At 37.5% G+C, this 12,901-nt stretch overlaps 1 protein-coding gene across 3 annotated transcripts in view; it reads left to right on the forward strand.

The window, feature by feature from the left end:
- Positions 1–12,901, forward strand: part of SRPRB (SRP receptor subunit beta) — a 30,470-nt gene that overhangs the window by 208 nt on the left and 17,361 nt on the right. The window contains exon 2 of one of the 3 annotated variants that reach the window (XM_063704209.1): positions 10,716–10,953. The exons of 1 other annotated variant lie outside the window; for it this stretch is intronic. The gene's annotated coding sequence lies outside the window, so the exon portion shown is untranslated. Of the gene's footprint in view, positions 1–129; positions 10,954–12,901 lie in introns of those variants that run through there. One more of the 3 variants, XM_055382813.2, reaches the window with a different exon arrangement.

Here is a 12,901-nt window from a genome sequence, read left to right on the forward strand (position 1 = left end):
CCATCGCCCAGCTCGTCTTCCTTCTACCAGACGCTGGTGCTGGAAAAGAGAAGTGTAAGAATAACTTGCGCCATTAGGCCCATCGGAAAGGCCCACCACCCTTTAGGAAGATTATTGGCTGTTTATAGAAGGCCCGTGTATATCCTATGAAAAAGCTGCTCTCAACTTCCCCCCAGCCTTTTAAAAGAAAACATTTGCTACATCGAGCCGTTCTAGGTGTAAAGAGGTTGTGACTTATGATAGAGTTAGAAAATCACACATCTTGTAAATTCCCATTTGTTAATAATAATAATAATAATAATAATAATAATAATAGGACATAAATGGCTTCTGGAGATGACTTTTTGCAATGAAGTTGTTAGACCACCTCTGGAAGTGACAGCAGGAGCCACACATCCACGTTTATTAAGTGGGTTAGAGCAGGAGTCCCCAAACCCTGGATCTAGGTTGCACGCTCCTTATGAGACTCTAATAATGCCTGATGATCTGAGGTGGAACAGTTTCATCCTGAAACCATGCCCCTACCTTCCATGGAAAAATTGCCTTCCGTGAAACCAGTCCCTGGTGCCAAAGAGGTTGGGGACCACTGGGTTAGAGGACATGGGGCAGAAGACCTGAGAAGGAAGAGAGGACAGTTCTGTGCCACACTGGTCATATTTAGAAGACATTTGCATATTCCAACCATTGTTCTGTGTGTGCATTTTATTTCTCACGACTGTATATGTAGTTAACAATACTAAGTATTTTTTGAACTATCTACCCTTTCTAGATGTTCTGAAATGCCTATGTTAAAATTAGAGGTAGTAAAATAACATATTTTGTAAATCTTTTTGTTAAAATTCATATGTAATGTTGTTTTGGTTGGTGGGGGGGTGGCCACACCACCTGTTAGTAATACACATTGTGTTTGTGCACTGGTTCAGGGGAGGAGAGAGGAAAGGAAGTGTAAGAGCTCTATGCCAATGTGCTTATAGTGAGGCAAGGTTAATAACCATTGTCTCATGCCTGGGCATTTTGTTTTACTTACCTGGGTATATTGTGTATCTAAAGGACAAATGAGTCCTGACTTTACAACATCTAGTCTTTCTAGATGTTAAAGAGGTTGCTAGTGTATGACAAAAGTAGTTAGTAAACTAATATATTTTGTACATTTCGTTTTAAGATTCCCAGGAAAGACAGTCTTCTGAAAATTTGAGCGTTATTGCCCAGCGGGTTGATGGAGATGGGAAGGTGTAGGCCAGAATGTTCATATTTGGAAGACTCAGTCATAACTGTTTTTACATGTGTTCACTTTATTCAAGACTTCTGTGCATATAGTGGACAAATTAACTTCTTACCTGAAACATCCTATCTATGTAGATGTTCAGAATTGCCTGACATATGTTAAGTGTAGAGGTAGTAAAATATCACCTTGTAAATATCTTTTTGCTAAAATTCTTGGGAAGTACTATCTTTTGGAAGTGGAATTGTGAAGCCACCTCTGTAAGCAGTACAGTACTGTCTATACTTGTTCAATGGTTTAGAAATGGGAGGGAAGAAATTGCCAAAGGTAATATGCTAGTGTGTTCATACTTGGACATTTCATTTGCCATTTTTCTGTATCTTTTGTGCATTTTGTTTTGCTGTGTATGTAGAGTACATAATGGACAAATGAGTCCTAATTTTGCAACATTTGGTCTCTAGATGTTTAAGAAGTTGCCAGTGTATGACAAAGTATCTAGTAAAATTAGCACATTTTGCACACTTTGTATTGAAATTCATAGGAAAGCTTGTCTTCTGTAAATGATTTTTGGGTATGAATTTGTTCAGCCATCTCTAAGCATTACACATGCCTGAACCTGTCCACTGGATTGAAGACAGAGAGAAGGAAGTGAGGAAGGACTGGTTCAAGGTCAAAATTGTCATATTTAGAAGATACCTCCGATTATAGCCATTGTTACATGTGCAATTTTATTTTACAGTGCTATGTACACAGTGGAAAGTTATATGAAATATCTGGTCTCTCTAGATAGTTAGAAATGCTTGATGTATTTAAAAGTAGAAATAGTATAATAACACTTTTTGTAAATAGCTTTTAAAAACTGATGGGAAATACTGTGTTTGAAAGTGGGATTGTTAAATCACCTCTGTGAACAGTGTTACTTGTTCATTCAGTTGAGGAACGTGAGAGGGAAGAAGTTACAAAAGATGTTTTGCTATTGTGTACTAGAAAATTTCAGTTTATCCATTGCCTTATATGTTAAATGCATTGCATGTAACTTTGCTATACTACATATTGTGTTATATACTGGAAAAATGAGTCCTAATTTTAAAACATCCACTCTCTAGATACTAAAGAGGTTGCAAATGTATGACAAAAATAGTAAAGTAACACATTTTGTACACTTTGTGTTAACGTTTATAAAAAGACTATCTTCTGAAAACGACTTTTGGAAGTGAAATGATAACATCAACTCTAAGTGACACATGGGCCCATATCCACCAGGTTGGTGGTGCAGAGGAGCTGGAAGAAATGAAGGATTCTAGATCAGAATATTCCTATTTAGAAGACAGTTTAAGATAAACCATGTGTGTAGTTTATTCAACCCTACTGATGCAAGAGAATAGGGTCTGGAGGCAGGAAACATAAAGCAGATTCATGCAGACTTCCTAGAAATAAATGAAATGGAAACACATCAGCTATGACAGGACATATACTCTCCAACAGAGTAAATGACTTTGTAACTTTATTTCATCCTCTCCATTTACATAGGGTGTATATCAAGTAAATGACTACGGTGTATACCAAGTAAATGACTTTGTAACTTTATTTCATCCTCTTCATTTACATAAGGCATATACCAAGTAACCAATGGAAACCTTGAGAGGGTATTTAAACCCCAGAAAATTCTGTAACTGGGCTCTTGAGCCCCTAAGCACAGGCCTTCCCCCACCCTGTGGAGCGTACTTTCATTTCATAAATCTCTGCTTTTGTTGTTTCATTCTTTCCTTGCTTTGTGTGTTTTGTCCAATTCTTGGTTCAATATGCCCAGAACCTGGACACCCTCCACTGGTAACATATTTTGGCAAGGCAGCCAGGAGGTAAGCCCAAAGTTTGGGATTTTTCATCTTTTCTTTTCCACTCCATACGGGGGAATCTCTCTCTCTGTCTCTCTTTCCTTTCCAACTCAGGACCCTTGGTGGGCAGCGCCTAAACACGGAGGCAACCGCAGGTTTCTGGGTGGGGCCATCCTGAAGGACTTTTTTCTATCTTTTCTGGTTGTGGTCCCTGATTCCTACGTGTGGTGCAGCTCAGGGCAAACTTGTAGCTCAGGGCGAACTTGCATGTGTTTCAGGCGACGGAAACCTTTTCTATACTAACTTCTTCCCTTACCCTACTTGACTGGCTAAGGACAAAAGAAGCCTACCCAGCTTCCATTTCCTATCATTACAGTTCATGGCTATCATGCTAGTGGAACAGGAAGCATGGGATAATGTGGCCTTATCAAATTATAAGGATGCTAAACGTCAGTGATTACACCCAGGAACCAAAGGACAGCTCACAATTGCCTCTGGAGGGAAAATATGCAAAGCGGCACTGTTGCCCACCTAAGGTCAGAGATGCCTGACACTCTTAAGACTGGACCCCAAAGGGGGATTCCCCAGGGGATCCTCCAGACTTCAACCTCTCCAAAGGGGATGCCCTTGGCAGCAGTTCTAAGGACTAGTACTAAGCCCTCCTTAGAATTTTCTCTTGCAGTTGCAATACTGTTTGGCCCCAATATGGTTTGGATTCTGGCATTTGCTGTTGAATGGGAAAGCGGGATGCAGTTGCATGTATCCAGGCTTTGGTGCTGCTGTTCTAAGCAGGGGCAGGCCTAGTTATTATGTGATGTTCTCCTTTGGTGCTGTTTGACCCCAGTGTTCTTTCAAGTCTGGGGAGGTTTGGCCTTTAAAAATCAAACTGCCATGGAAATTGCTTTACCTGAAATAATGGTTCACAGCCTTCATTGGATTGCTTCTTGGGTACACAAAGTAAAATTGGCAAGCTTGTATTGCTATCTCATGGTTAGGGTTCCAAGGTAAAAGCTATTGAATCTTCATTTGTGTGTGTATATACACATGTCTAGATGTGTTTATTTGTATGCACACTTGTTATATGTTGTGTTTTGGCTTATAAGTAAAAGAGCACTCATAAATTAAGTAAATAAGTCTAAGCAATTTTCAAGTTCACATGACTTAAGTATAACTTTCCTAAACAAGCTAGTTTTAAAATTATTGGTGAAGTAAAAATAGAAATGCCTTCAGAATTGTCAGCATATATTTTTGTCTGGATTTTATATTTGTCTATGCTAGATATTTTGAGGTGGTAGGGTTTGGCATAGAAGGTTATAAAACTATAAACCCAGCCAAAACAAAATGATCTCGTTTGCGTTTTTTTTTTTTTTTTTTTGACAAATGAGCATAATTTAATGTTAGCTAAATCTTCTGGGTTACTGGCAAAAATACCTATGTATTTAACTTTGAGGCTCTTACTTAGGTTTAAGTGCGCACCCAATATTCACTGGCTATTCAAAATGTGGTTAACAGGGAAATAACTGACTTTAAAAGATAGTGTCTAATATTTCGGTTTACAGAGGTAATCTAGGTAAACTGTTAAAAGTGAAACAATTGAGCACAGTGAATGGGACAAATGTTTTAGATAAGTTTTTGTGTAAAGTCTTAAAATTATTTTTGATGCTCATTTAAAATCTGGGCCATTTCCAATTAGAAAGGTTGTGATATGGGGAAATATGTTTCTAAAATTGTGTAATTATTCTTAACTATAAATTCCCATATCTGATAGTTCAGGATTTCTTGCTTTTTAGCGTTTCACTAAAGTTTTAGGTTACTAAGGATAAGAATTCTAGTTAACACATAATTCTGCATACAAAACATGCCAGAAAGGTTGTGTTATTAGTGAGAAAAAGAATAATTTAGAAGTTATCTAAAAGTTAGTTCAAATTACAGATTTGAAAAGGTTACTTATGAAACAATGTAGTAAGGAACCAGTAAGTAGAGGAGAAAGATATGGAAAAAGTTTAGATAATAAAATATTCTTTAAAACCTGATAGAGAATTGGAGATATTTGGCTAATTAACATTTTCATAGTGAAAGCTCTTAGTCTTGATAAAAGTAAAATAAGCATTGTAAAGAAATGCATCGGCAGTTTGGCAATTCCTTTTTACTATAGTTAAGCATGAAGCCAGATTTGGTGTGGAGCCAAATTTCACATACATGCTTGCATTGCTTCACACTGTTTACTGTTTTGTGTGGATAGTGCTGGCACTGGAGTACTTACTGGTTATGTGCCTATAGTGTATTTCTTGATTGCACAGGATGTATGGTGATATTGGTGAACTTAAGGATACTGAATTGTGTATCAGGAATAAAATATTCATTATGTGGGTTTTGGGGGGCCCTAGGTAAACACTGTAGCCTCCAGGGTAGATTGAGAAGGAAAAATTGAGGGTGGGTTCCTATTTGTTTTTGCTTCTAATTTTCATTTGTTTGCCATTTATTCTCCTCTGGCTTTGCTTGTGTATGCATATATAAAACCATATATATATATTTTAAATTTCTAGTGGAAGGCTTTTATTTGGTTCTGTGAATAGTTATTTTGTTCCCTATGCATTTCTAGCAAGTCATCATTTGTTCCATTTATCTGGAATTCCTAGGCTACCTTTGTCAGGCTGGCAGGAATTGATGGAGCACACTAGCTTTTTAACCTTGAACTAACTCAAATTCTGTTTATGATACTTTAAGTGTGTCAAGTATATTTTCATAAACAGAGTTTGAGTCATATTTCTCTGTCTGCCCATTTTCTCCAAAATTCGTAAACTATTTGTGAATATTCTTAATTCATGGCAATGTGTTTGTTTGCATATAGTCAAGCAGGGTTCCTAGGGCTGCTTTGGGAGACAGAACCCAGAAACCTGGCATACTGGCAAAAGGGTAAGAATTTCTTACCAGCCAGACTCTGGTCTCTGTCTCTCTGTTTAAACTGCATAAATGAATAGTAAAAGTCACTGTTTATCTCCTCTGTAAAGTTTTGATTAATATAAAAAAAGAATTCTGAGGCCGATCTTAAGCTGTAGTGAATCTGGTGTGCTTTGTGTCTTTCTGTATTGTTTTGTCATAAAGAGGGATACCTTAGAATAAAATGTGTGCTTAGGACCCCATAGACCTGCTGTTCAAGACATCCCAGCAGACTGGTCAGTCATGTCTTTGGCAGCTTGACCTTGTAACCATGTGGCCATGCTTTCTCTTTTCACAATGGCAGCCTGCGTTTAGGGTTCAATTCCTGGCTTAGGGAATGAGTCCTTTATCTTCTGTCTGTGTATTTATATGTGTTGTGTGTGTACTATAAAAGAGCATTAATTAATTAGCTTAATAATAATAAGAGCTTAAATCAAATATTTTGTCAGAAAAGTAAAAAATGTAATGCCTTTTATTTACTTCATGTAACTTAAGTAATCTTTGGGAAATAAAGACAGTTTTAAAGATTATTGGTAAAATAAAAATATCTTCAAAATGTAAATATTTAGTCTAAATTATGCAGGTCAGATATTAGATTTGCAAAATGCTTTAAGGTCATAAACTGCTTCTTTGACTTTTAAAAATTGCTCAATTTATTTTGGAGCATTAGATTCTAGATAAGGCCTGGGGACAAATAGAATTAGCCATGTCCCCTAGCTATGCAAAGAAGGTTATAAAGAAAGGAGATTTTATATAAGAAAGGATCTTATATAGTAAATTCTTGTCCTAAAGTAAAATAAGTGGTTGTTAAAAAAGAGGGATGTTTAGGACAAGTTAGAAAGTTGAAGCATGTCATAGATGGTCTGTGTAAGTCATGAAATAATTTACAAAAGAGAATTTATGCAAGAAATATACAATTTAACGGTGATTAGACCTCCTAAATGCTTCATAAAATGCCACTATGACTCTTAACTCTACAACTTGCCTGCTTTACAGCTAGGTAAGGCCTGAGACACGTGGAGTCAGATGCTGGAGTCAGACCTTAAGTGTACTTCTCTCTGGGTCCTAGACTCCACAACTAATATATAATTAAAATCCTTAACTTACCAAAGTTTTCACCAAAAGTAAAACTCGCTAAGAGTTAACATTGTAACATGTAAGTGAGACTACTGAAGCAACAGTTTTACATGCAAGTTACGTAAGAAAAGTGAATGCATTTTCAGTGAAAGATTATAACAAGGCATGGGAATGTAGATTTTTTTTTTCTGTCTAAAGGGTTAAAGGATTGTTTTAAGTTAGGATAAAGCTAAAAGTTTGAATGAGTTGTGGAAGATTTATAAAAATTAATATTGTAAAAAATCATGTGTGTGAACATATTGACTAAATTTAAAGGGGTATTTTCTGGTTTTTCCATAAATTGAACATCAAAATAAAAGCACAAACAGGGTTTTCTTAAAGCAGTGATCTGCTCTTTAACAAACATTTGTAAAGGATTATAAAAGGTTTATGAGAATCTCACCTTATGGTCAAACTGATTAAGATTGGAAAGATATGTCTACAAGGTTTTCTTAAAAATTGGGGTTGACATTAATAGCACACTAATGCAAGGGTGAAATTTGGCTTTCTCTCTTGAACAAGATTTTCATGCAATATTAAAAGATAATGAAAGATCTTTGTTTGCCTTTTGAATAAACTACCCCCCCCCCACCAAAAAAAAGGAAGGGAAAGACAAGAGACAGATTGTTTGTAAAGTAAGTCTTCCATCTATCAACAAGGAAAGGTTTTTGCCTTTTAAAACATTTTTGAGTCATCATTTTGCTAAATGAGTGACTATGGTAACCTGGAATTCTATTTCATAATATCAAGTGTTTTAAATCTTTAACATATTTAATAGGCTTCCCAAAATCAAATTTCAGCTCCAAAATTGTCTTTTCTAACCTCTAACTTTGAGATGTTGCAGAGGGCCCCTGAAGCATCTAAAAGAGAGGTAAACAGAATTATTTGACATGTTTAATTACATGGGAAGCATTGTCAAAAAGAAAAAAAAATTTAATCTTCTTCAGGTTATATTTTAGTGAATAATATTAATATATGTTCCAAAATTGTATGAGATTTCTAAAATTCCAATATGTCTGAGTATATGCTATCAATCATAATTATGATTATTATCTTATTGTAGACCACAGAAATAACCAAATTTCCTTGTCAATTGTGTTTTTAACTATAACTATTTAAAGTCATTTCCACAGTTAATTGCTTAATGCTGATGCAGTTTCTGAAAACTTCACAAGCATGCAAAGTCCTAGAATATGGTGTCTTTTAGGAGATTCATGAAAGATTGGAAAGGACCCTAAAAAGCACTCTTGAATACAGGTTTCTAATAAGTTTAGAATTATATCATTTGAACTGGGTAAGAATTCCTGGAACTTTAATGAAAAGACTGACTGAGTTCTAAAACTGCTAACCCAAGTAGAACAAAAATTAATTAAATACCAAGAAAATACTTTGCCAGATTTTCATGCTAAATCAGCTGATACTGAAACTGTTTAGATATAAAATTTGAATAAACTCCATCATTTAAATCAAATTACCTATGATAACCCATCAGTTATCAGTGTTATGCACCTAATTTGGGGAAACAACTGGTATTCAAGAGGATATGAGTCTAATGTTAATTAAGCATGAACTCATGGAGAACCAGGATGGCCACCTTGTCCTTCCTAAGTCCTTAAAGCTTTTGTTAGTAAAATTTCTGCATTACATGACTTGTCACGGAAAAGATAAAATGATCCAAATTGAATATATTGTTGTGGTGACTTATAAATGGCTAAAATAGTTTATAACCAATGTTTGGTCCCATATTCCTGGGAAAACAATCAAAGCTTCAGGTACATCCAGTCACCTGATAGGCCATTTAAACATTTTATAGAGGGATTTTATTCAATTGTTATTTTCAGTGCATGTTTTCTGGTTGTATAAAAGCTTTCCCATGCAAGAGGGCTGATGTTATAACACTAAGTTATTATGCCACCAAGTATTTTCACAAGGTAAAGAAAGCTTTTTATGGTTCACTGAGGACAATCAACTCCTTCACAACCTAGAAACTGAAGATTGTATCTTCTGAGAACATTGGATAAAGACTGTCCTTGCCATCCACACTACAGCAAAACTTCTGGACTTTGAACTTTGGGTTCATGATCTCACAACTGAGAAGAGTCCCTCCACACTCTTGGAACTGTACACCCATTGGAACCCTTAAGGTAAAGCTAACCAGGGAAGTTTCTCTCCCGAAGAAGATGGCATCCTTGATGTGAACAGCTTTTCCCAAGATCATGAATCAAGACTTCTCTATTATCATGAAACTCTTATCTTTGAATATTTTTTCCTTGCTTTTGCCTCTATGAAGAATGGAAGTGGAAAAGGGATCTGTTGTGTACAATTATGGGGTATACTTTTATTTGTGAAGAATTTTGCAGCCAGCTTTAGGTCCTTTTTCCATGATTTGGAATAAAAGAGGCAAATGTATCCCTCATAATAGGCTCTATAGCAGTTTACTGTAAAGGCTATGGTTACATAATAGACTAAATTATCTTAAGAAAGTTATGCTAAATAATAGAATTGGCTAAACAGAGGAGTATCTGTGCAGCTGCTGGCACTCATGGCCTATGGAGAAAACATCAGGTATTATAGAGATTCAGTTGTAGCAAATTAATGAAGAGACTGCTTAGTTAAGTGAGTAGACTCTTTAGCTCATTCTTTAATCTATTTGAGTTTGGGAGGTTTGGTTTATGGTGACCCTAGATAAGGAGCATACTTACTCTCAACTCTTGGTATTATCCTCCTGATAGTCATAATAATAGTCTCCCTGGTGTGCTGTATTCTCTCAAAGGTTTTAAGTGTTTGCATGCTGCCACCTCTAGAATGTATGCTGCGGGACTGTCCAAAGTATCAGAGCTGAATAAGCTTAGATATGGTGCAATCAAGTGAGTGAGTCAGCTCTGAAGTGGAGCTCTTTGTCAGGACCTCTTGTGTTTCCAGTGGACTCACCTTTCTCCCCTTCCATCCGTTAAGGGACCGGAGGGAGCTGCCCAAGTTGCCTGGCCAGATGTCTGTGGACTAAGTGTGACTGATGGATATGGGGGACTGACCCTACCTGTATCTGATGAAGAATATTGAATGATGTTAGAGAAAATCCTAAATGGTGCCTCTATTCAGATGTAATTATTCTTACCAGCAGATTCTACTTTCTGAGAAGCTAAAATTAGAAATTAAATTTGGTAGGCTAGGGTGACATGTCCTCAAACCCGCTAAGGCAGGGATGTGAAGCAGGAGGATGTCAGACAGGAGCCTGGGGCACAGCAATGGACACAGTAGGCCTGGGATCATTCATTCAACAGTTGACCAGTGCCTCCCATGAGCCAAGTACTGTTCAGGGATGGGGAATACAGAGGTGCGTACTATAATCTCTTTAAAAATAACATGTTCGTTTGTATTTACTGCTCTTATCCACACAGCCTTCTTAGTAGTACATATGTACAGAGGAATGTCTTAAATATTTATCAGATATTATAGGTAGAAAAATAGAGGTGATTTGTGGCTTTCATTATTGCTTGAGTTTTTAATATAATAAGCATGTGTTAAATTCTGTTTTTAAAAATCCTCTAAACGTTTTTTTAAACAAAGCCATAGCAGGGGAATCCCATGATTGGTATCCCTAGGTCTGAGGTATGTTCCATCGTACATTGGAGCTTTGGGGAGCGGATGGAAGAAGGTGTCTGGTGAATGGGACATTTTAGTTTATGGAAGAGAAGAGAAAAATTCCCTGACTACAACCGGTTTCATTGTAACTTTCCATCTGCTATTGGAATCAAGAACTAAAAATTTATCAGCAGGCAGCAGTCAGTATCGCATGTCCTTCCTCTGCATCCGTGCCCACGGAGCTCCTGATGGAGATGGGTGAGTACAGGGAAGCAACTAATCTCACCCCTCCTGCTCATTCCTGAGAATGGGAGTGCTAACTTCTTGCTGAGTGTGGGAGCTGTGCACATTTCTTCTGCCCAGGAAACATACTGAAGAAAAAAAGTCTCTTTTCTTAAACCTTCTTTCTTCCTTTCCCAACTTCACCACCACGGCAGCCCTCTTCATTCACATAGCTCTGACCAAATATCCTCAGAGAGTTAAGACAGTTACGGTTGGAACTCTCCGTGTCTGGCTCTTCCTTCTTCCCTGCATCTTTAGTCCCCAGTCAGGAGGTCTAATGGTAATATCCAGTGATTTTTCTAAAGAGGCATCAGTGGTTATATTATACAAGGGGTGTGTGTGTGTGTTTTGGGTGGTGAATACAGAGCAGCGGTTAGGACCATAAGAAATAAGAGAAATGGAATGTGGCATGACTGCTGCCAGTTCTCATATTTTTGAAATTGGTAATTTAAAATAAAGTAGTTGGTTTACTTACTTAAGCCTCACATCTTAACCATCCTTCCTTGATCTGGAGTTCCTATCGCCTACCTTTATCAATAAAAATGCCTTGAAAATGAATCCTACTATGTTAAAGCATACGGTTAAGTAGATAGAAGCCCAATTGCCTGGGATGAAGTCCCAAGTCTGCTCATTACTATATATCCTTGGGGAGGTTACTCAACCCTGTTTCAGTTTCCCCTCTGTAAAGTTAGAAAATGAGTCAGTGTGAGAATTAAACAAATTAATACATTAGGCAGGGCGTGGTGGCTTGTGCCTGTAATCCCACCACTTTGGGGGGCTGAAGCAGGAGGATCGCTTGAGCCCAGGAGCTCAAGACCAGCCTAGGCAGCAGAGAGAGACTGTGTCTCTACAAAAATAAAAATAAAAAAACTACCTGGGCGTGGTGTTCGTGCCTGTAGTCCCAGCTATTTGGAAGGCTGAAGCAGGAGGATCACTTGAGCCCAGGAGTTCCAGGTTACAGTGAGCCCTATTGTCACTGCACTCCAGCCTGGGCAACAGAGTGAGACCCTGCCTGAAAAAAAAAATTAAAAGTATTTAGAATGATGCTTGGCACCAGGAAGTGCTCATTAACATTAGAAACTACCTTCATGCCCCACTGTCTTCCCCATACACCATAGTCTTGCTTCCATCCCCACACTGCCCCATCCCTTGCTTATCCCCTTGAGCTCAGACTCATTCAAAGCCTTGTCAAAGGAGCCTCTCTGCTATAGAAGATGCTACTGACCACTTATAGGACATGTCTGTTTTACTCCTGTGCCACTGACTCTTCCTTCTTAGGCTTTTTTGTGGGTTCCTTTCCTCATTCTTCATGTTCTCCATGATTTTAATGACCACTTATTTATTCCTGACTCCCAAATGAAAATCTAGTGTATACTTGTGGAACTTTATACGTGTTTACTCATCACTTGCTTGACATAAGCTTTTAGATTTCCCAGAAGCACCCGAAACTCAACATATAGAAAAGAGACAATTTTCATTCTGGCTACTCTTACTTTGGATCCACAGCCCCAAGCCCCCTCCGGTTGAGGTCCCTAATTCATTTAATGGCTTTCTCATCTTCCTAGTCACCCACACCCACCACCTAGGATGCAGCCTTGATAACATTCCTTTTACTTAATTCACAATATCCAACTAATCACATCCTATGTATTTTAACTCTCAGACATCTCTCAAATTTGTGCTCTCATTTTCATACCTATTTCTGTCTCTGTATTAGACTCTGAGCATCCTTTGCCTAAATACTGCATCTTTTGCCTAAATGCTCTCAGCTGGTCTCTCTGTCTGAAGTTTTTTTTTTTCTCTCAAGTCATATTCCTCCATAGATCTGTCAATTATCTATGTCACCCCAAATGAAACTTCTACACTTGATCTTAGCCAAAAGGCCGAGAAGCGATCCCCAAATGAAACTTCTTATTGCATTCTG

The sequence above is a fragment of the Gorilla gorilla genome, chromosome 2 (assembly GCF_029281585.2).
Source record: "Gorilla gorilla gorilla isolate KB3781 chromosome 2, NHGRI_mGorGor1-v2.1_pri, whole genome shotgun sequence".
In the NCBI taxonomy this organism is placed as follows: domain Eukaryota; kingdom Metazoa; phylum Chordata; class Mammalia; order Primates; family Hominidae; genus Gorilla; species Gorilla gorilla.